Source organism: Rhinopithecus roxellana, chromosome 6 (genome assembly GCF_007565055.1).
Source record: "Rhinopithecus roxellana isolate Shanxi Qingling chromosome 6, ASM756505v1, whole genome shotgun sequence".
NCBI classification, from domain to species: Eukaryota; Metazoa; Chordata; class Mammalia; order Primates; family Cercopithecidae; genus Rhinopithecus; species Rhinopithecus roxellana.
In genome coordinates, this window is record NC_044554.1 from 144,483,018 (window position 1) to 144,506,224 (window position 23,207).

Sequence of the window (23,207 nt, forward strand, 5' to 3'; positions counted from 1 at the left end):
ACTTTTTAAAGGGGTATAAAATACAGTATTCATTACACAGGCATTTACTGTGTACCTACAACGTGCCAGGTATTTAATTCAGGTAAATCATGGGTCAAATCACACCTTTGTTAGGCGGCTGGAGAATCATAACTTCCAAACAAAATATTTAGCATACAGAGTCTTCGCTGGGTTAGCAACTGGCTAGATTCCTGACACATTGTTACAAAAAAATAGCTGTATAAGGAAGTATTTCATGAAGGTGACAGATCTATTTTTTTAAAAGGGAGAAACAGCTAAGAGCTATTTTTCCCCACACATTATGCTTTGGAATAGGGAACAACAGTGGATACACAGAGTAGGTTGGACAAACATTTTTGAGGGACTGACACATTATCTCACATGCTTGATACCTCATGGGGTTTTCCCTCAGCATTCCAGTTGGTCTAAGTCAAAGCACAATTAGAATAGAGCAGGAAGTCTTCTGGAGCTATTTTAATCTCCCCTTACTTCTGCCTTGTGGAGGGGTGGGGAAGCCTTTATCAGTGGGTAGGTGGGAGAACCAGGGGAAGACTGTCAGCTACGATTTTCTCTAGCCTCAAGAAGACTGAGACCGAGCCAAACTTCTGGCCAGCATGCTTTGTGGATTCACAATGTAGCTTGAGAAAAATAGTTAGTAGTGACTTGTTTTCCCTCTGAGTGATTATCTCATTCAATCAATATTTATTGAGTACTTGAAAGCTGTGCTTTTTAAATGAGACTGCTTGTTTATCTGTTATTGTTGTTGATTTCTTATTATAAGAATTACCAGGTATTTCCTTCTTCTGAGATATGTTAATGCTCTAGTCCAACTGGTCATCACTGGGGAAAATTCTTTTACAAGCCCAATGCAAATATTACCTAATGTCTGACACCGTCACTGATTCCCCTTCACCTCTGTAATATTAATACTTCTCTAATTACGTGTATTTTTTTCTCTTTCTCTCTTCTCTCTCGATCCTCATAGTCCTTTTATTCCTCTCTTTAGAACATTTCCATTTTCTGTCTTATACTGTGACTATTTATGTATGTGTGTCCCCATCCCCCCAATTAGTTACATTATAAGCTCCAAGAGGAAAAGGATCATGTTTTACTTCTATTTTTATTCCCTACAGTACCTAGCATATAATTGATCCCTGAGACTATTTTTAGATGAATGAATGAGTGATTAAAGAGTACAGTGTTATTGCACAATGTGCTTTTTATAAATTTGGTATTTTTAAAAAATGATTTCTTCTTTTATGAAGAAAATTACTCTTCTGTTTCTTTGTAGATTTGAAAAATGTAGACATTTTTGAGGAGTTAGTCTTTTGCCCCCAAAATAAAATTATTCATTATAGAATGTAAGCAGCAATGACCTCCAATGCTTTAACAATGTGTATATGACCCTTTAAATGCTTCAGTTATTCTTAACAAAGGGAATTTGGGAATATTCTTATTTGATTTGATTTTTCAATGAATAATGAATGCCAATAGAAATTTCCTGGGATATGTGTCTGCATTCAAAATGTGAAATGTGAAATAGCTAATTTAAGACTGCCTGAATATAAATGCATACTTTTTTTAATCCAAGAGAAGAATAAATTTGGTTGTGAAAATGATTACAGGTGTACTTTTATGTTATTCAAATACCACTTTGCATTTAATACTGTTTTTCCCTTCTCCTATATTTTTATGTAGAGACAATTTTCTTAAAGGGCAAAATAGGTGGATTTTTCTGTTAATAATAATATCAATTGGAAATAATTTAGCCCCATGATTGCTATGTAGCTCATCTACATTTATTCTGGCATTATTTAATTAGCTATATTATTTGACAGGGGGGCAAGGAAAGATGATTTTTGATGAACAATGTAATCAAAATCTCAATGCCAAGGGTATCAGTAATTTGAAAAATTATCTAAAGTAAAATGTCAGAACAAGGAGTTAACATAGTGAGATATTAAGGAAATACAGATGGAATGGGTGAATCAATCTCTATATACAACTCTTGTAAGAAGAATGAGAAAATTATCTTTATGTGTATGTGGGAAAGGAATGGTATAGGGAATAGGATGTAAATCTTTCAAGGTAGTCTTTTTGCTCTTTTTTATCCTTAAAACAGCATAAGTTAGGATAAGGGCATTAAGACTTAGAAAATTAATTGAGTTTGTTGATAATATACGTGTGGGCCAAGAAAGGAGTTAGATAATAAAACCAAATTTTACAGCATAGGTGTTGAACACAGTGTAGTATATCATGGTGAGCAAATGTATGCCAGTGTCCTTTTAGTGAATTTGCAAAGGCTGCCAATTAGGCTTTCTTATCATTGTTCATTTGTTTGGCGAAAGATCAACATAAAAATGTTAGAAAAAATTATCTGAATATCCACTTAACCTAACTTTTATATTGTAAGAAGGAAAACAACCCTCAAAAAACTGATACCCCTATTACCCCTAGTCTCTCACTCTTTATTATCCCAATAATTAAATGGACATTCTTCCACATCCTTGATCTGGAAAAATCAATATCTCTTTTTCTTTCTTTACTTTTACTTTCCAGCACATAGTTTCAAATCTGAATATAGATATAACTCTGTTAGAAACCTCTATCTCAGTTCAGTCTCAGATGACTAGAAACCAAACTAAATTGCCAGGTATAGACTCATGCCTTTAATTCCAGCACTTTGGGAGACTGTGGTGGGAGGATCACTTGAACCAGGAAATCAAGGCTTCAGTGAGCCGACATCACTCCATTGCACTCCAGCCTGGGCAGCCGAGTAAGACTCTGTCTCAAAAAAATAAATGAAAGAAAAGACAATATATTAAATTGTTTAGTAGGCATGGGAGACAGCATCTTTCTATTTGATTATCTACTGCCCAGTCAACTTCCTTGGGCACTCAACCAACATGTAACAGAGATTATCTTTATGCTTCACCAGTCATGTATATGAGACCCATTTTCTCCACACCCTTGCCGATATTGGATATTGTCAGACTGTACATATTTTTGCCAATCTTAAAGATGAAAATGGTAGAGAATTACTGTTTTCTATGAATTTTTCTGACTACTGTTGGATTTGAGTGGTTGTCATACGCTATTGGCCGTATGCGTTTTCTTTCATGGAGAGATAATACCAGGAATGCAAGATTGGTTAAAGGGAAAAAGTCTATCAGTGAATGTTGCCCTGTTAATAACGAATTAAGAAAAAAAAAGATATTCTCATCAGATGTGGAAAAGCGTGCAATAAAATTCAGCATACTTCTAGCATAGAAACTCTTATTAAACTAAAAAATAGAAGAGGGAAATAAGTGTTATCGACCAAAACCCATTTACCCTATCTGAAACTTTATATTTAATGGTAATATTAAAAGACATTCTCTTTAGTGTCAGGAATTGTCTTTGGATTTCCTAGTCAATGTTTCAAGACATGAACATTCAATAAGATGTATTAGAAATTAAAAGGAAAAGAAAGTAATTGAAATAATAAAGAGTTCACTTATATTGCTCAGTACAAAGTCAGTAAAAAATAAAACATTGAAAGGATTATTTTATATAAAAAACAACCAAACACAAAATGTAATAGTGATAGCATTTTCATGGCAAATGAAACTTTTATGGAAAAATTAATAAAATTATTGAAGGACATATAAGAAAACTTGATCAAATTTGAGTGATGCTGTGTTCATGAATAGGAAGAGTACATCTTTAAAAAGTTATTTATTCCCAAATTAATATATGTATCTCTTTGTTTTTAAAAGTTTTTTTAAAAAGATACTTGATGAATAGTATTAAATCAGATGTACTAAGTGATGTATAACAAGAAGTAAATCATATTTCCACCTCAGCTCTACTAACCATTCAATTTCCTGCCTCGTACATAGTCTGCTATACATCGCTTCTATACATTATAGGGTTATTATATTTCAGCACAATGTTGATTAAAATCCTGACAGGATCTATGGGCGAACATGGCATACTGATTCTAAAATTCAAATGTACAAGTAAGTGTGCACAAATGGCAGTTTTGTAAAGCAACAAATGGAGAAAAGAAGGCTAGATGTCAAGTCATACAAAGCTGTATTAAATAATGATTATTTGGTTTGGACGGGACATGCTCACATAGATATCAAGGAATAGAATACAGCGTTATTTTTGGTAGCTTTGTATATGACAGAGTTTGCATCACAAATCAATGGAAAGAGGACAAACTTTTAGTTAAATAGCTTGGGAATAATTAATATATTCAGTTTTTAAACTCATGGCCCAATGATTTTGTACTCAAATATCTATTTTTGTAATACTGTTGTTATCTAATTATGCAGGTTACGATTTAAATTTCTGCAATGCTGAAGTATTGTATAATGCATGTAGGATCTTGCATTGTATAGAGGGACAGGAAGGAATTTTATGAAGATATGGCAGGGACTTTAGTAAAGTGGTTCTAAACTAGGTGAGAGAAGTACACAATGTTTATCTAGCTCAATTCTCAAAAAATAACTTGAGACCAAATAAAGGATTCAGATCTAAGAGTCTGATAGAGTGAAATAGAGAGGTGATAATTCAATCAAGGAGGAAAGGTAGATAACTGTGTCCTAAAGCTTCACCAAGTTAGTCACTGAATAGTACCTTAAAAGACCAATGAAGAAGTGACTTTTAAGCTGATGCCTGAGTGACTAGAAGAGCTCAGCCATGCAAAGATCAAAAGACAGCAATTCCAGGCAGGGGGAACAGCCAGTGCAAAGGCCCTTGAGGCCATTATGTATTTGACTGTTCTCAGAATGAAGGCCACTGTGGCTACATCACTTTCAACACAACAGAGAGGATTTTCAGGAGGTTTAGCCAAATCTGCCACTGTCTATGTGAAGGCAGGTAATCTAGCTATCTTCTCTGGCATCTGTAAGCCAGGATAGGTTGCCTAGATTACCGTTAGGTCCCTGCCATCCTTAAATATTTTAGGGATTTGACTTTTTAATTCCCTAAAACAGATCGTATCACAACACTGTGTCTTTCTTGAACCTCCAAAATAATTTTGATTTAGTGGGCAAATAACCCAAGTAATTTGTTTGATACTCCTAGTTTATAATCCTACAGATTTTAGGTTTAGAAACCCATTCACTTCTAGCTTATTTAAACGTTATTGCTTATTTTGAAGCTTATGCTGTGTCTGACTTTGGCTTAGAATGTATTGCCTTTTCACAAAAGTGTTGTGGTCTGTTATAGACCGGTTTACAAAGAACTATTCACTAATTGTTATGACTTATCTAGCTTAGTTTGATACCTCAGAACAATCCAAATCAGTCTCTTTTTTTCTCTGGTATGTGTGTTGTATGTGTATATGCATATATAATGCATGTATTACAACTATAATTGAACTATTATATGTTTCTCTGTAGCAAGAGTTTTGTCATTCTTCTAATAGAAATAGAAAGAAATAGAAGGAAAATTTGACTATATACTAAATTTCTTGTAGCTTAGAACTATTTATTACCATTTTAGTAATGAAGATTATTTGATTGTTTATCAGAAATATAAAGTTTTATCATTAGTATTCATGTTTTTCTTTCAATCGCTTTGCCCAGTGACTGCATTTGAATTTCCTAGGTCAATTTAAAATTGTATTTCACTTTTAAAAATTCGGACTTATTTTGGGCTAAAATATAACAGAAATTCCAGTTTATCTCAATAACAGAAATTATTGTAGAGCAGAAACTTCAGTTAAATATTAACACTTAATATAATTAATTGCTGCAGGTCAGCTGCTTAATAAGTAAATAATTATTTCCAGCTATCTTTTTTTCCCAGTTTATTTTAATCAAAATAATTTTCTTGGCTGTGCTCTGTGGCTCATGCCTGTAAATCTCAGTGATGTGGAAGGCTAAGGTGGGAGGATAGCTTGAGGCCAGGAGTTTGAGACCATCCAGGGCAACATAGTGAGACCCTGTCTGTACAAAAATAAAAACAAAAAATAATTAGCTGGGTGTTGTGGTGTGTGCCTGTAGTCCTAACTACTCCAAAGGCTGAGGTAGGAGGATTGCTTGAGGCCAGGAGTTTGAGACCATCCAGGGCAACATAGTCAGACCCTCTCTCTACAAAAAAAAAAAAAAAAAAAAAAAAAAAAATTAGCTGAGTGTTGTGGTTTGTGCCTGTAGTCCTAGCTATTCCAGAGGCTGAGGTGGGAGGATTGCTTGAGGCCAGGAGTTTGAGTTTGAAGTGAGCTATGATCATGCCACTGCACTCTAGCCTGGATGACACAGCAAGACCCTGTCTCTAAAAATAGTAATAATAATAATGATGATAATAAAAATAATTTTCTTCATTAAACTAGTGTTTTGGAATAAGTAGTCCTTAGGAATTTTTATTCATAACTTTTTCTAAATTCCAGTTTATAGTCATATGGTTAAAATTTTAAAAACAGAAAGAGAGATTATATTGGTTATTGGTTCTAAAGTCATATTTTATTGGGTTTTACACCTACTATGGGTGATATTTAAATGATGCCAAAGCTACATGTTGCAATCAAGATAACAAGAGTATTTTTTCCTTCTTTCTCATTCCAATCTTTTGAAATGTAATGCATGGAAATTTTTCTTTCATATGTTAAGTGTATCTCATTGCTGAATATAGTGTGCCTCACTGAAGTATTCACTTCTTTGCCAAAAACACATCAGTCATTCACAAATATTCAGTATTCTGAGAATGAAATTTTTTTTTAGCTACTTGGGTAGTTGGTGAAAGCCAGTTTGCAAAGATTTCTAACTCCTACAGCGTAAGACACATTATGTGGAATCCAGGGCTAAGTAGCAGCTCCCAAAACATGAGGTAGAGTTCTAGATACATTGGACCCCCAGGCTACAGTATCCTGGACCAAGATTTGTAGCCAGTTAACAGAATGGCAGTAAGCAGTCTTCTATTTTGTCGATGAGATCAAAGAGCATTGTAATTTTGGAGAACAAAGTGGGTTGCATCCCTGAACACATTCATTAACATTTAAAGAAAATAGATATGAAATAAAAATACAATCCCTGAGTTAATTAAAACATGGAGTTTCAAATAAGCAAACCTAAGGCTTAGAAGATTGGTTGACATATAATAATTGCTTAATGAATATTCATGGAATAAGTGAATGAATGAATGGATGGATTGAATATCATCCATTTACAGCAGCTGATATTTCAAGTGCACATGTGCGTTTGCACTTTAAATGTTCTAGGCTTTTTATCCTGGGTTTTCTAGGCATAAGATATATAAAGAATATATTTTAAAAGCCAAATTTTAATTTTAAAACTTAAAGGGAAGAAGAACTTCTTTTCCTTCTTCATGATGCTTTTACTAAGGACACATTATTATTTTTATGAATATTAACTATGTCATACTTCAAATATGGAGGTTCTTCAGTCACCCTTAACATTTTTTTGGGTTGTTTCCTTCAGGCAAAAATAGCTTTGCAGTTGTGATTTTATACTCTTCATCCTGCCTGCAGGCCTCTTTCTAGTGGGCCACATTGTGTCATCCAAATTTATTATGTGCAGTATAGTTAGAGAATAAAACCTCAGGATGGTTGGGTTTAGTGCATTGGTTTCTAAAGTGAAATTTAAAAGCCCTTTAAGGATTTCCTCTGGGTAAAATATATTCAGTTATGCTTATTTCCATAGAAAACGTGATTTGGACAACAAAAGGCCAAACTCGCTTGAGTCTTTGGCATGTTCTGGATAGCTGATGTTATTAGAGTTGTGGTTTCCAGAAAGGGGGATGTCACCTTACCGCCCTAGTCAATATCCTGTTTACCTAAGAACAGAAACAGGGAAAGCACAACTCAACCTTCCTTTCATCTCCTTCACATGAGAACCCCAGAGGATGTTCTGATGTGTGTCAAATTCAAATTCTAGATGGTAATATATTAGGCTGGGTGCGGTGGTTCACACCTGTAATCCCATCCCTTTGGGAGGCCGAGGTGGATGGATCACTTGAGGTCAGGAGTTTGAGACCAGCCTGGCCAACATGGCGAAACCCTGTCTCTACTAAAACTACAAAAAGTAGCTGGATGTGGTAATACGTACCTGTAATCCCAGGTATTTGGGAGGCTGAGGCAGAAGAATCACTTGAACCCCGGCGGCAGAGGTTGCAGTGAGCTGAGATTGTGCCATTGCACTCCAGTCTAGGTAACAGAGTGAGACTCTGTTTCAGGAAAAAAAAAAAAAGTAATACATTAAACATCTGATCTGCCTTAGCTGAAAAATCAAACATCTGGCATAGTGGTAAAAAATTATATAGAAAGATTACTTAAAAAGACATCTGATTTTAATTTTCTATTTCTGGCAACAACAACAACAATCACCATCACCCCAATTCAGCCAGCATTCTCTATATTTCTAATTTATGTTTAAACAAACATGAATACTTAGTCCAAGAGAAATTTTTTGGCTCAAAACTGATGACCTCACACATTGACAGATTTACTTTCTGGTGTTTAAAGACAAACATATTCAGAAAGGTTATGCATTGCAGGGTATCACGTGCTTACAGGAATTGATATCTTTTAAGAGTCCATCTTTGTGACTGCCTCATTTCACTGCTTGCCACCTGACTCTGTTATTACAAATGATAAAAGTTCAAAGAATACATTATGAAAATGCATTCTGAGGTTGTTTTATTTACTTGCTACTTTCCACTTGTACTTTCATGTAAAGCATGGTCCCTTATACCTGGAAAGAACTGAATATGATGATTGGGAATGAATGAACTAAAGGGTCAGCTTGTGTGATGCGAGAGCTGCTTGCCTTATTTCTCCCCCCGCCCCCCACCATTCCTCCTCTTTTACAGTCTAGAGTCTAGTATGGCTGCTATCATAGTTCTTCTATACATTCATTCTAAAGAATTAGCCGTAATCTATTACACATCGAATACCAACTTTGTTATTCTCTTGTCAATCAAATTTCTTTTCTCAACACTGATTTGAACATTTGTCCATCTTTCAGAACACGATGTTGCAGGTAGAAGAGTACAAGTTAAGCCAGGATGCCTTAATTAAAGAAGAGGCCTTTACTCCTATTTTCTTCCATTCTCACCCGTTTCTGCCAGAATTGTGACAGCAGGGCAGAAAATGGGCTTTTTGTGCAGAGTTGACAAGATACAGGGTAGTGAAGACAAGAATCTTCTTTCACATGCTAAGGAACTCCTGACTATACTTCTGAAGTAGTAATTGGAATGACAGCTTTTCTGGCTGAAGTACAATTTTTTTGTTTTAAAAATACAAATGGTCCCTCTCATTTTCTATTCCCAGTTCTTTCACTCACATGCTCACACTTACAGTTATACAGTGTTCACACATACATTTTTCATTGTTTTCTCATTTGAAATACAATTTATGAGAAATTTTCACCATAAGCAAATAATCACTTATTTGTTTTAACTGAGCTTTTAAAAGGACATTATTTATTATTATTTCACATACCCTTGCATTTATTGTTTTACTGTCTCCCACAGTGGTTGATTTACTGGTATTTATCTTCTCCAACTAGACTGACTTCTAATGACTCATTTATTTGGGAACAACTTCTATATGAATCAAAATCAAGAGTTTGACGTAACCCGGAAAGAGACTTGAAGAGCCCAAGAGATCTGTGAATAAGCTTTAGGCAGTTTCTGAATCTAAGAAAATGGTCCGCAAACAAATATATTTGTGTACATGTGCATTTTTGGGGAGAGACTGTCAATTCTGTGTCTTAATACTCAAAGAAGTTTGTGTCCCTAGCAAATGTAAGTGACCAATTTTAGAATTAGTGGTAATAAATTTGATTATTTGGGTTTTCAGCCCAAGATTAAAAGGCACAGATTACGAGCAGGGGAAGTTACTAGATTTAGACTTACCTAAAGATTTACCTAGAGCCACAGCACACAATAAAAAGCAAGAAGAAAACCAACCCATCTTCCAAATATAGAAAAGGTTGAGAAATAACTAATGCAAAAGCTGTCCCACCCCTATTGAAGCCAACTGTTGTATTTAACTGGCCATGCAGTATCACAATGCAGTCACTGATAGGCCAGTAATAGCCCTGGCTCCTCCATGTTATAGATGTCTTTAAAAGCAGAGATGTGTCTAACCCATTTTGGAAAGCATACCTTAAAACATTAAAGTGGAATTGTTTTTGATACTTCAAGGAAGAAGCTTCCGACACCTGAAATGTTTATTTTCTAGATCCTTTTATTCCAAAATGAAATCAAGCATGTGTATGAAGCTGTGGGATGTGTCATTTGACCCTTGAAGCCATATTGTGGTAGAAATTGAATCTTTATGTCTGTATAGCGCAGTGTCTGTATTATTAGTTTTGCAAACATCTGTGGGCTCTAAGTGATTGATAAATACCATGTATCAAATGAACCTAAAGTTTAGTTTGAAGACCCTACTTCGTAGATCAATATGAAAATGATGCTAGCAAAAAACATAGTTTAGATATTATGCCTTGGAAAAATATTTCTATTTATATTAATGAGTTTATGAGTGATGTCATCACAACTCATTCTAGGAAAGATCTAGGACAGTGTAGTCCTATCTAGAGAAAGTTAAAAAAGAATAATGGTTGACTTGGTATTCTTAGTCAGAAACAAGTTAAATGACAAATTATGACTATTTTTTATTACATGACAGACAAATAAAAAGTTACCATATATTAAATGCTCAAGAGGTTAATATCTATAAAGCAAAAATATAAACTGTAAATCAATAAGAAATACCAGTAACTCAGTGGATAAATAATCAACTATGAATAACACATTTACAAAGGAATAACCAAAAATAGGCAATAAGTGAGAAGATGATCAATCTTTGTCATGATTAACACATCAGTGAGGTGCCATTTTTGTCAACATTATGGGAGTAAAAATACATGACTAGATAATGCTTAGTGTTGATTGGGGTTTGGAGGAAAGGGGTATTGTCATATGTTAGTGGAAGAGCACACTGTTCAAATTTTGGAGCGGCATAAATTGGCAGTACTATAAAAATTAAAAATCTACACACCAGGCAGTCTAGTAATTCTACTTAATTGCTACACAGAAATACTTGCACAAATTCACAATAATTTATGTACCAGCATATTGATTAGCAGTTTTATTTATAATAATGGAAAATTGAGGGCAATCTAACTCTAAGTCAATACATAATCCATACTCTGAAATCAAGTCATTAAAGTTATTAACTAATGTCTGAATATATTAACATAGAAAGATGAGCTCAATATATTAGCGAATGCAAAAAAATGTAGAATTGTATACCATACATATAGCATAGTAAGCTCAACTAATGATTCATGATACTTGTTTCCATTATTTTCTTGTTGTAGTAGGAGTAGAAAAGTAGTAAAAGTATTTTAACCCAAAGAAAAAAATGCTAGCATGAAAATCATAGTTCAATACAGTACGTGTATATCAGTATGTTAATTTAATTAATTAGCAATTAAAAGTATTAATAAGTTTACGTCAGGAATAAGATTAATTTACATGTCTGTGAGAACCTTCTTGATATACATCAACATATTAAAGTAATAATGCTATATTTTTCTTTTCATTCTGAAGACCACCTCTTGCAGGTAACTTTTTCTATTTTATTATACTGTCCTATTCTCTTTCTTTACTTAATTGTATATCACAACTATAGAAGAAATAGGTTACCTGTTACTTGCAGAAATGTCACTCACTATTAATATCACTTTGCAACACAGACAATTTTTCTGAATAATTAGAGGCAACTAAGCAGGCCTAAATGGAGTTGGTTAATTAAGTTATAAAATTCTAAGGGAGTACGATGAACCATGTAGACATATGAGCTTTCTGTTCTGCTTTTTTGTCAAATGTTTCTGGCACCTGAGTTTTCTCAACTGCCCTTCTGTTGAATATGATTTTCATATTGATGTAATGAAGAGTGGTGGTCTCTGGACAAGTAAGCTCTTCATTTGTAGAATAATTATATGTCAACGCATATTTTCCAAAATAACAGTCCTACTACTCTAAGTGTCTTGGAAATAGTTACCTGACACCCAGAGAGTAAGTACAACTAGCCTAGAGCCTTGGTCTGACACCAGGCAAGAAGGTTTATGAAAGAAGATAGCCCAGAAAGCTGGAGCCCTGCTCTGCTGTGTCGACATGTCTAGAGCTCAGAATAAAATTGAGTTTCCTGCTTTAGCCATAGCTGGGTCTTAAAATAACCTGAAGAAATTATAGTTCTGATTACATAGAAAGTGAAGGACTTAGAACATTCTCCTAATAAAGCCATGAGAATGACACAAAGCTTAGTCATCGGCAGTCCTCTAACAGGCATTTTAGAGAGAAAAATAGAGGTTTGAAATTGGATAATTTGATTTGAAATCTTGCCTAATTATTTTAAGAATGCAGAAAACCTTTCTTTTTTGGCCAAAAAAATAATGATCTGGAATCCAATTAGGAAAGAACAGGCTTTTAAAATGTTTGATATCTCCAGTAATGGAGAAAAATCATGTCTTTAAAATTACATTCTGCTACAAACCTCATTCTTGGATGTCTTGCTTTTTGCATTTTGAATGGACAAATTTAATGTAATTTCCTTTTGGAAACATGGCATTGGAAAAGTTAGATGAGATGTTTAATTGTATGTTGGATCCTATCTACCAGGGTACAGATTTTTAAGAACAAAAACACTTCTTGTTTCGTTTTATTTCCCAAGGGAGATATCTCACTTAACAAGATGCCTTGCGATTTGTCACAATATAGATCATTTACACAGAATTTGTGTCCAGTCGTCCATCTATTTGATTAGCACACCATGAATAAAATAAGCAAAATGGATAAAGCTTCTAATATTCCCAATTTAAAAAATTGCTGTCTATTACTTTTCACCATTAATATGCTATCCCACATGGCATTTATCACCATACTGTCTCACCATGTTTATTTGTATGCTGTTGTTTTCTCAAGATACGTTCAATTCAGATTATGTTTGACTTGCAGCCATATCAATAATATGACTAATCATAAACAACAGTCTAGGATTTCCAGTTTTTAGAAAAACGATAATAAATTTGAAATGAACCTATATTCAGATTTACATTTTACTTAGTATTTTTTTTTAAAAAACCAATTAATATTCTGAAATGATTCCATTTATTTTTACTACAAAGTTAGCTGGACCTTTATAGCATTTTAGAGTTTTACACTAGGTTTAGATTTCACTAAGCCTTAGTACGATGTCTGGAAACAGGAGGTTGAATGAACATTTGTTGAAAGGAAAAATCAGTTATTGAAATATTGTGTCTTCTGTTATCATTCTTGAGAAATGGTGGTGAGACAACTTAGTAGAAGTGACTAACAACTACATATATACAGAAGACAGGATGTAAGTCTCCAAGGTAATCAAGACCAACAGGAGGATGTTAGACCAAAATTAACACCGCGAGAAATGTGTTATGCATATATTACAGCCCACGTGTGGAAATCTGTTCATTTATAGAGAGATTGCTTCTCTGTGAATGGCTAAGTTGGCTCTGCTAAGTACAAAAAAACACTTAGGGCCATTCAGAACTAACAGCCACACACTCTGAAAGACTAAACCAAAAGATACCTGATTAGTAAGTGCTCTTTAGATGTGGGGATAGACATTTTAACAAAGAAAGGATAGGGATGGAGAGGACTGCAGGGATAAAGCTCCTGGCTGGGAAACTCTTAGGAGCCAGGGCCTCCCAACAATGTGCTAAGAGTGCAACCCTAGCTGTCTGGCCACATTTCATTTCATTACTTATGAATTCCAGTCCAATTTCTTTCCAAGCATATGACTGGACATGACAGAGTATCTTAGCTTCTACATCATAAAGCTCATTTGTTAATAATGAAAAAAAAATGCAGTTTTTTTTTTTTTTTTTTAAGAACAAACATCCAACCAACAAACAAACCAAATATGCCTCTCTTATTTCTTGTCCTGTCTATTTTTTATTTAAGCACTCTAGGTGAGATAATTGAAATGGGGCCCATGATATGTCTTAAGAAAGAATGATAACATTCAGTGAACATTAAGTGCTATGAATTTTCAATGTATAATGTTTTATTTGTTTCTCCCAGGAATCCTCTTTGTAGGTGGTAAAGTCATTTAACAAGTGAGGAAACTGATCTCAAAGAGGCTGAATAACTTTAACAAGCATTTATGGATGTCCACTGTATTTAGGCCAAAGTAAATGATGTAGTGTCTTGCTTCCAAGAGCACATTGTCTAGAGTGGAGGAAAAAGGCAAAGTAAACATGAGAGAATAGGTGCTAAAACTAGACTTTGCAAGATCGAGAAGACCTGGGAAGCCTTTCAAAGGAAATAAATGAAGGGAAGTCCAGTGTTTTTGAAGATGGTTGGAGGACGTGATCTATAATGTTGCCATGGCCGGAGATGAAACTGTAAACCAGGCAGGAGACAGATGATTAAGGACCTTTAATTACATGCAAAGCTAGTGACTTTGAACCTCTAAAGGATTTTAAGAAGAAGAGCTGCATGATCAGAAATACTTCTTGGAAAAGTAACTTTAGCTGCTGTGTAAAGGATGGGACACTCCTTAAAATGGATTATGTAATTATCACATAACCTTAACTAGAAGTGCCCAGCAAGGAATAGGAAGAGACTAGTAAGAGCGAACTGGAAGGACCAGAAAGAGATAAATTGGGAATTCTTGCAAAAGGTAAAGGGACAAATCCAGAAAGAGCCTGAGATTTCCACATTCATCACTGGGTAGACATGTTGCCATTATTCATTCATTCGTTATTTTTTGAGTGTCTCTTTTGTGCCAGACGTTATCTTCATGCCAAAATAGATGACAGAACAAAACAACCTTGTATATTTGCCCTTGTGGAATGTGAAATCTACACTATTTGCACACGTGTATGTGTGTGTGTTGGAAGACTTATAATAAATTATAAATGTACATAATTAAATTATGTAGTTGGTTAGAAATGGTGCTGTTAGATGAACAAAAGGTAGGGCAGAGAAAGGTGTTCATGAGTTGAGGGAGAAAGGTGCACTATTACATAGAGTAGTTAGAGTAGGTAATTTTTTTGTTTGTTTGTTTGTTTTGTTTTTTGTTTTTGTTTTTGTTTTTGAGACGGAGTCTCGCTCTGTTGTCCAGGCTGGAGTGCAATGGCTGGATCTCAGCTCACTGCAAGCCCCGCCTCCTGGGTTTACGCCATTCTCCTTCCTCAGCCTCCCAAGTAGCTGGGACTACAGGCGCCCGCCACGTCGCCCGGCTAGTTTTTTGTATTTTTTTAGTAGAGACGGGGTTTCACCGTGTTAGCCAGGATGGTCTCGATTTCCTGACCTCGTGATCCGCCCGTCTCGGCCTCCCAAAGTGCTGGGATTACAGGCTTGAGCCACCGCGCCCGGCCTAGAGTAGGTAATTTTTATGAAGGTAAGATTTTCAGCAAAGGATTGGAGAAGGATTGTTAAGGTGAGGAATTACACAAGAGACAGATGAGGAGATTCAAATGTAGACCCCGCCCTCCCCTGCACCTCCCCACTTCCCCCTCCTCCACATCTCCCCCCCACTCCCTGCACTGTTTCCCGTTGCTTGCCTTGCTATTCACCTAGACTGGCAGAATAAGTGTGGAGCTTGGTAGGTATGTGTAAAGCAAGACTGAGAGTAGGAAAACCTTACACTATGAAAACATAGAGGGGAAAGAAGCAATTCTTCATCTGGCTGGGTTAGCGATTCTCAGGATAGATACTCAAGTATAGAAGGTATATAGAGATTGGGCCTTATCTACACATAACTACTCATATCTACACAGATACATATATTTACATATGTAGTGAATGTGAGCATGATAATTCATGTAATTAACTGCCATATTTCTTGTAGGGACTGAAAGTTAACAACTTTGTATATTAATACTCTAAAAGAACTCTTAACTATAGCTTCCAACAAGAATTGCAGGGATTTTACACTCAGAATTACTACTCAGTTATAAACTTCATGTGGATTTTTGCTTTTTCTCATTTAGGGGAGTGAAATTGCTTCAGCCATCTACTTTTTGATGAGGCCTGCAGTCAGCTGTAGTTGAGAGGGGCGCTAACTCTCTGCCTTATTAGTAGTTTGTCCATGTAAAAACAATCATACAACATGTACAAAAGTTAGATTCAGGATAGCAATATATTATGCATTGTGGCTGCAAGATATTTAAATCTAACACCAATAGCATAACATTTAAAAATGTTAATTTATTTGAAAATAAAGTTTATGTTTAGGGGCAAAGGAAGATTAAGAGGATAGGAATATATAATTTCTCATTCTTAACTCTGTCTCTCTTCTTGGGCTTGAGAGATACAGAGAGATTGAGAAACTGAATTGGAGTGAATGGATATGAGTTATATAGCACTGCCTAATCGATTATTACCTCCCCAACACCTGAGTTGAAGAATAGATGGAGAGCCTGTGTTAAAGGTTTTGGGTAGAAGATTTTGAAATAAAACTTAGTGATACATATATGTGTGTATACATATATATATATATTACAGATATGTGTGTATATATATTACAGATATGTATATATATGGGAAAATATGTATACACAAGGAAAACACTGCTGTTCTAAATGTAGTATGATTTTAACATACTACCCAATAAATCTTATGAGACTCTAAACTCATTTAAGATTTAATAATAGTAATGGATTAAATTTTTTTAGTATGCTATTCATTACAAACTAGAAAAAGCCTAATAAATCAGTCTCAATCAGTAAAACCTCATAGATTTCCATGCAATAATGTGTTTCCTCAATTGCTTTTACAGGAAAATAATTACTAATTGTTTGATAAATTTAATTTTGGAGCAAATGTGTTGACAGCTGAAAAAACATGTAATGACTTGGATAGAGACCAGATATAACACTAGAACAAATAATATTGGAGACTTAAAAAAATAGTAACTGATGAAAAAAATCTAATTGGGTTAAATATTTTAAAGTACCTACAAATACCAAGGGTTTTGTATCTTTTGTCCTTTTCTACTTGAAATTTCTTAATCATTTTGGTGATCATACAAGATAAATCTTTAAAATTACTGTTTGAGTATTCTGAAAAGAAATATAATTCTTTTGTTAAACTATACTTCTCTAATTTACATGCAGTCTTAATAAAATAATTCCTATGGATATTAATGTTCATTCTAGACAATTTTGCTCAATCCATATTTTTGTAAACTACATTACTTTGCTTTTTATAAAAGCTACTGTTTTTATATAGTCCCATTCCCCAGTTTTTCATATATATTGTATTGAGTCTTTAAAATTAGAAATACTACTGAAACATAGAATATATTAATGCTTGATGAAATGGGACCTCTCTTTGAGTGTAGAACTGTTGCCTGCAAACTAAGTCTAGTCTTTCAGAACAGAGTAGGATGCTGTATATCTGTTCCCTGGACTTAGATCCTTTGGCCTTGGTTTTACCTGACTTTGAGAAATTATAATCCCTAGTTTTTATACATGTTTCACTTACTTTCTGCATATGATTTCTGGCTTACTTGACTCTAAGTTCTTGCTGCCAGTCTTGCCTCTACAGCAGTCCACATTCTCTCACCACCAAAGACATAATGTCTTGTGGCTTCCCCATTTTATTTCTGTGCCTGCTACTCAACAGTTGTTCTGCACCAGGTGAAAGTCATTATTTTAGGTACTTTTTAGGGGGTACATAAATAATTATTTCCTCAAGAAGCCAGCGATCTGCATAGGAAAGGTTCACGAAGCAATTTTGAAATAATTTAAAAGTTTATATAATGGATTATCACGTGAGCGTTGTAATTTATACTATTTTGTTGGAATTGTATAGCAATATTTATAAGTTGTTACTACTTGAGAATTATTGTGTCTTAAATCATCTTCCTATTAGACTGATATACAAGTCTCCCCACTGACCATCCCCAATGCCAAAAAGAAGTATACTGTGAACACTGCAAAGTAAACCATTAGAAATTAATGGTCACTACCTATAAAGTAGGAAAATATTAAAGGGGTGGTATTTTATGAGTAATGGAAACTTTTGTTGTAGATATTTCAACTGACACTGTGCCTTTATTACTACTTTGTACCTACATCTGAAGATCCAGACTCTAGTAGTTGTAATACAATAGATGCAAATGGTGGGAACATCTAGTTCTTGTCAATGTGTCACCAAAACATATTATCAAAGCTAATCTCATAAGGGTGTCAGAGGAAATTAAAGTTGCCTTTGGCTGCATGTTATAAGAACTGACTGAAATTTTAAACTACCTCAGTAGCTGACTATATACAGCAGCAGGAAGCCTTCAATTAACTGCACCAGTTCTATTTGTAGTACAAAGGATCTATGGCTTAGGATAGCCTACATAACTTAAAAAGAAAAAACTCAACTAGATCTTAACAGTATCCTGAAGTACAGCCTGAGAGAAAAGGATAGATAGGGTCAGATAGGAGCATGGAGCATAGTAACTAATTCAAAGGCAAGGGGGTCTTAGGTTGAGCTTTAAAAAATGTTCTGTCTAGTCAATAAGAAATTCAGAGACAATGTCTTTGAAAGAAAGGTAAGCCAGAATGAAGAGTAGCAGTCTACATTCTAGAGATTATAACAATAAAAGTCAGCAATATGAAATGATTTATTATAGAAAAAGGCGAGCTTTTACAAAAATAATGGGTAGAAAAGAGTTCTTGAGGTTATTAAGTAGAAATGCACATGGATTTGATAATGAAAGATCATTTCCACATGATCCTCAGTTAGGCCCTGTTTCTTGGACTATAATTAAGAAAAAAAAGTGGAAGAACACTAAGAGAAAGGACTAGGGAGTGGTAGTGGCTCTAATGTTATTCTTTTACCTTTTGAAATGCTACCTGATACTAATTTTTGAGAAAAATTTGTTGGAGAGTGAAACTTGCATGTCTTTTGGAGAGTTTTATTTAAAGGTGAATGATCTCAATTTTACCTTGTTTGTTTTTCACAGTTGCCTCCCTCTCCTTTTGCTGTATGGATTATATGTATTTAAGTAAGTTAATGTTGGGAAAAAAATTTAAACATTGAGAAAATTACTGAGAGTCTCTGGGTAATATCTCAGAATTAGATTTGAAAGTCACTGAAAGATATGTTGTGGCTCAATGAGGAAGTTGTTAGATTTGTGATAATACTGAAAAAATCCCTGTTTTGGTTTTATCTAAATTAGCATTCACAATACAAAAGTCATTCTAAGAATTATAATTAGGAGTCTGACATTTTACACAGAATTCGGTAGTTATTTTTGGTAAATAATTTTTACAGAAGATGTTTGATCAAATTAAAATTTAAAAATTTGAGGGATCAACCTATGGTTTTCTTGTATTAATATATTCACGTGGGATCTAAATGATGAAAAATTTTATTTTTTTTTCTAGTTTCAAATCTACTGGAATGTTTATCTGTAACAACTACTATAAAGAAGTTGTTAAAGTTCATGGAAACTGCCTTCTGTAGGAGACAGGTTACATTTTACAGTTCTATAAAATGAATCATAAAATTCAGAATTTTGCTCCACTTGTCCCATTACTTGTCCATAAAAACTGGATTTAATTTCTACTGTAGTTATTTTTAAAAAATACACATTTAGTGCTTTAAGAATGGAATAATTACATGTCAGCCATGGTGGTTCACTTCTGTAATCCCAGCAATTTGGGGGGCAAGGCAGTAGGATCACTTGAACCCAAGTTCAAGTGGAGTTTGAGACCAGGCTGGGCAATAAAGCAAGACTCAGTCTCTACGAAAATAGAAATAAAAGTAAAAAAATAAGCCAGGTGTGGTGGCACATGGGAAGCTGAGGTGGGAGGATTGGGGAGGTCGAGGGTGCTTCTGTAGAAGACAGTTTTCCATGAAGTAATTTTTTTAAAATTAGGTCAAATTAATTTGCTTATTTTTCAGAAAATAGATTTTGGAGCTGGTCAGAAGAAATGAGAAATACTAATGTAGCATATTAGAACAAATCGTATTTTATATAAGTGAAAACAAAATAATTAGGTAAAATGGTATATTTATAAGCCCAATGAAGGCAATGGAATGAATTATGATCTGGGTTTTCAGACCAAATGGACTGTCAGATCCTTTAGTTAAACATTTGAAATATCACCTTTAAAATTAATGTTTATTCTTTTCTTCTTTGCTACTTTATTTTTCATGAGTCTTTAATAGAGCATTAAAAATTACTTAGCAAACTCATAATTATGTACTAGAATAATTCCCTTTAGTAGGAATTTTATTGTAGGAAATCATTTCTAAAAGTGATAAAATTTTACCAATTTACAAATACTTTTGTACTAACAGTATTTAATAACAATGAATCTTTTAGTAGTGATAGATACACAAGGAAATAGGAATCAATGAGCATGGGACTTATTATGGAATATAGTTGATCATGATTCAGCATATGAAGTATTACTAGAAGATGATACCTCTCTATTTCCACTCTTCTTTCTAACTTTAACAATTTCCTGCCCAGTCTAGGGTGTGCATATTTGGAATTATAACTATTTACAAAGGAACCACATGAGTAAAAAACATGACATAAAGTAGCTATTTTAGCCATCAGAGTTTTTCTGGGGTATTTGTATTAATTACATTTCTGTTTTCTTGCTTGATGTCTTTATCCTTCTGTCATGTGAATCTCTTTATTCCCAAACATTTGTCTAGGTATTAAACCTTTTTTCTTATATGACGCAATGTAAGAGAGCCTCAAACATCTAAACAAAATAACAATGAGTGGAAAATTTCTGTAGCCAAGAAGAAAATTAAAAATAGGAGACAGAAAATAACCAGAGAAGAAAAAACATCTTTCGAAAAATGGTCAAATGTCATCCAGATAACCTTCCAAGGAAAGCTGCCTCTCACCTCCTTCCCCTTCCTTTCCTTCCTCATCTTCCTAAGGTTGTCAGTTGGCATAGGACATAAAAGTAAACAAAAAGATGGGCATAAAAGCAAATCAAAAGTGGTAGGAAACCAGCCAATAAAAATGGGGAGGTATTGTCCAGACCAGAATGAGGACAGAGATTTTACTTTCGTCAATTCCAAGTTAAATTTTCATCCAACACTTAGTTTGGTATTTACATGAATGCTTGTATAGATTTCCAAAGTAGATGCCAAAGTAGATTGAGGAAGTTAGTGGATTAGTCCCTAGAGTTTGTTTGTTAAAAGAATTTGAGAAGCTTCCCATAATAACTTTAACATAACAGAAAAGAAAACTGATAATTGTGTGCATTTTGTGTATTTATGGTTATATACATTATGTAGTTTAATTCATCCATAGACTTGTTTTTTCTCAATCATTTCTTTAGTTGTTTTAGAATTAAGAAAGTGCATTTGTACATGGTTGAGGAAAGGGTCTTGAACTCATTGGAGTCACCAATTTTTAAAATCTTTATTGGTTTTCATTGATTTTATGTGGTTCATGATTTTTCATGACATTCACTCTTTTAAAATGAATCATAAAATCCAGCATTTTGCTCCACTTGTCCCATTACTTGTCCATAAAAACTGGATTTAATTTCTACTGTAATTATATTTTTAAAATACACATTTAGTGCTTTAAGAATGGAATAGTTACAGGTCAGGCATGGTGGTTCACTTCTGTAAATACCAGCAATTTGGGGGGGTGAGGCAGGAGGATCACTTGAACCCAAGTTCAAGTGGAGTTTGAGACCAGGCTGGGCAACAAAGCAAGACCCAGTCACTACGAAAATAGAAATAAAAATAAAAAAGTAAGCCAGGTGTGATGGCACATGGGAGGTTGAGGTGGAAGGATTGGGGAGGTTGAGGCTGCAGTGAACCACAATCATGCTACTCCACTTCTGCCTGGCCACCAGAGGGTGATCCTGTCTTAAAACAAAAAAGAATGGAACAATTATAAAATAATGTATGTTCTATCTGAAAACAATGTCGTTAACACTTTATGGAAGCTGTCCCCAGAGTTGAGGGACACTTGCTGATGTGAAGTTAGCCAACCCATGACTGCTTCAGAATAGAAACAATGTTCAATGGTGTTGAACAAAAAAAAAAAAAAAAAAAAAAAAAAAAGTGCCTTGCTAAAGCTACTTTTAATGCTGTGTAGCTCTAACAGATGATTTATACTGGTTTTCCATTTAATGAGCTGGCAGGGAGGATTTTTAGCTACTGCAAAGTCTTCTAGAAAAAAAAGAAACTCTTGTTGAGAAGTCTCCGAAAGGGTGTGAAGTTTCTTATTTTACATTCATTAACTTTTTATTTTATTCAAGGTTCAGAAATAGGCTATTGGTCATGCATTGTGAACTCACCATCTGGCTCCATCCAGCTTCCTGAGGGATTTCCCCCTGTGTCACAATCTTCTGATGTACTTCATGTTTGTAAAAGTTTTGAATGCTTAATTATATATATAAAATATACATTTATATATGTATGTGTATATGTATATATAAATACATATATGTAACACTTATAAAAGTGTGAGAATTTAAATATAGATCCATAGTTTAAAAAAATCTATTGGTATATAAAGGCTTACAGTGAAAAGAAATTATCCTCTATTTCACTTCAACTTCAGCCTGACTCGATTCAATACTCCAGTCCTGTCTCCCATATTAGCCATTTTAACAGTTTTTTACTCTTATGCTTCTAGTGACAACCTCTCTGTTTTTAAATAATATTCTTACTTTATTCACTTTCAACATTGTTTATTGACTTAATGAATGGTAATAAGAATAACTCACCAATTTTTCTCTTTTCTCTCCTGCTTCAAAATATGTTTACATTATTCTTAGTTCATACATTTATTATAATAATTATTATTAGTTATTGTTCAGAAACCTCAGGAAGAATAATTCTCTTAACTGATTTCTAAGTTGTTGAGATATGTGTGGATTTGAATGATTTGGAAAGTAAGTGAGTGGCCTAGCAAACTGTAAACATCATATAAACGTGCTTTATTAAGGAATGTGGTTACACTCAAATTACTCTTTTACTTAAGAAAATAAGAATTTAAACCACCTGACATAAACTGCAGGAAATTGTTGAATGATTTATCTTAATTTAATTTCTTTAAATTCTTTCCTATGATGTGCTAATATGTGTGTAATTAAGAACTAAATGAGAAATGTACTCTTGAAAAAACCTTTAAGTTTTGAAAACCTTATAAAAACATAAAAAGTCAGTTTTCCCCTATGATTAAAGAAAATCAAGTTAATGCATGACCT

At 34.1% G+C, this 23,207-nt stretch overlaps 1 protein-coding gene across 21 annotated transcripts in view; it reads left to right on the forward strand.

The window, feature by feature from the left end:
* Window positions 1-23,207, forward strand: part of HDAC9 (histone deacetylase 9) — a 907,594-nt gene that overhangs the window by 435,321 nt on the left and 449,066 nt on the right. The gene's annotated exons all lie outside the window — the stretch shown is intronic.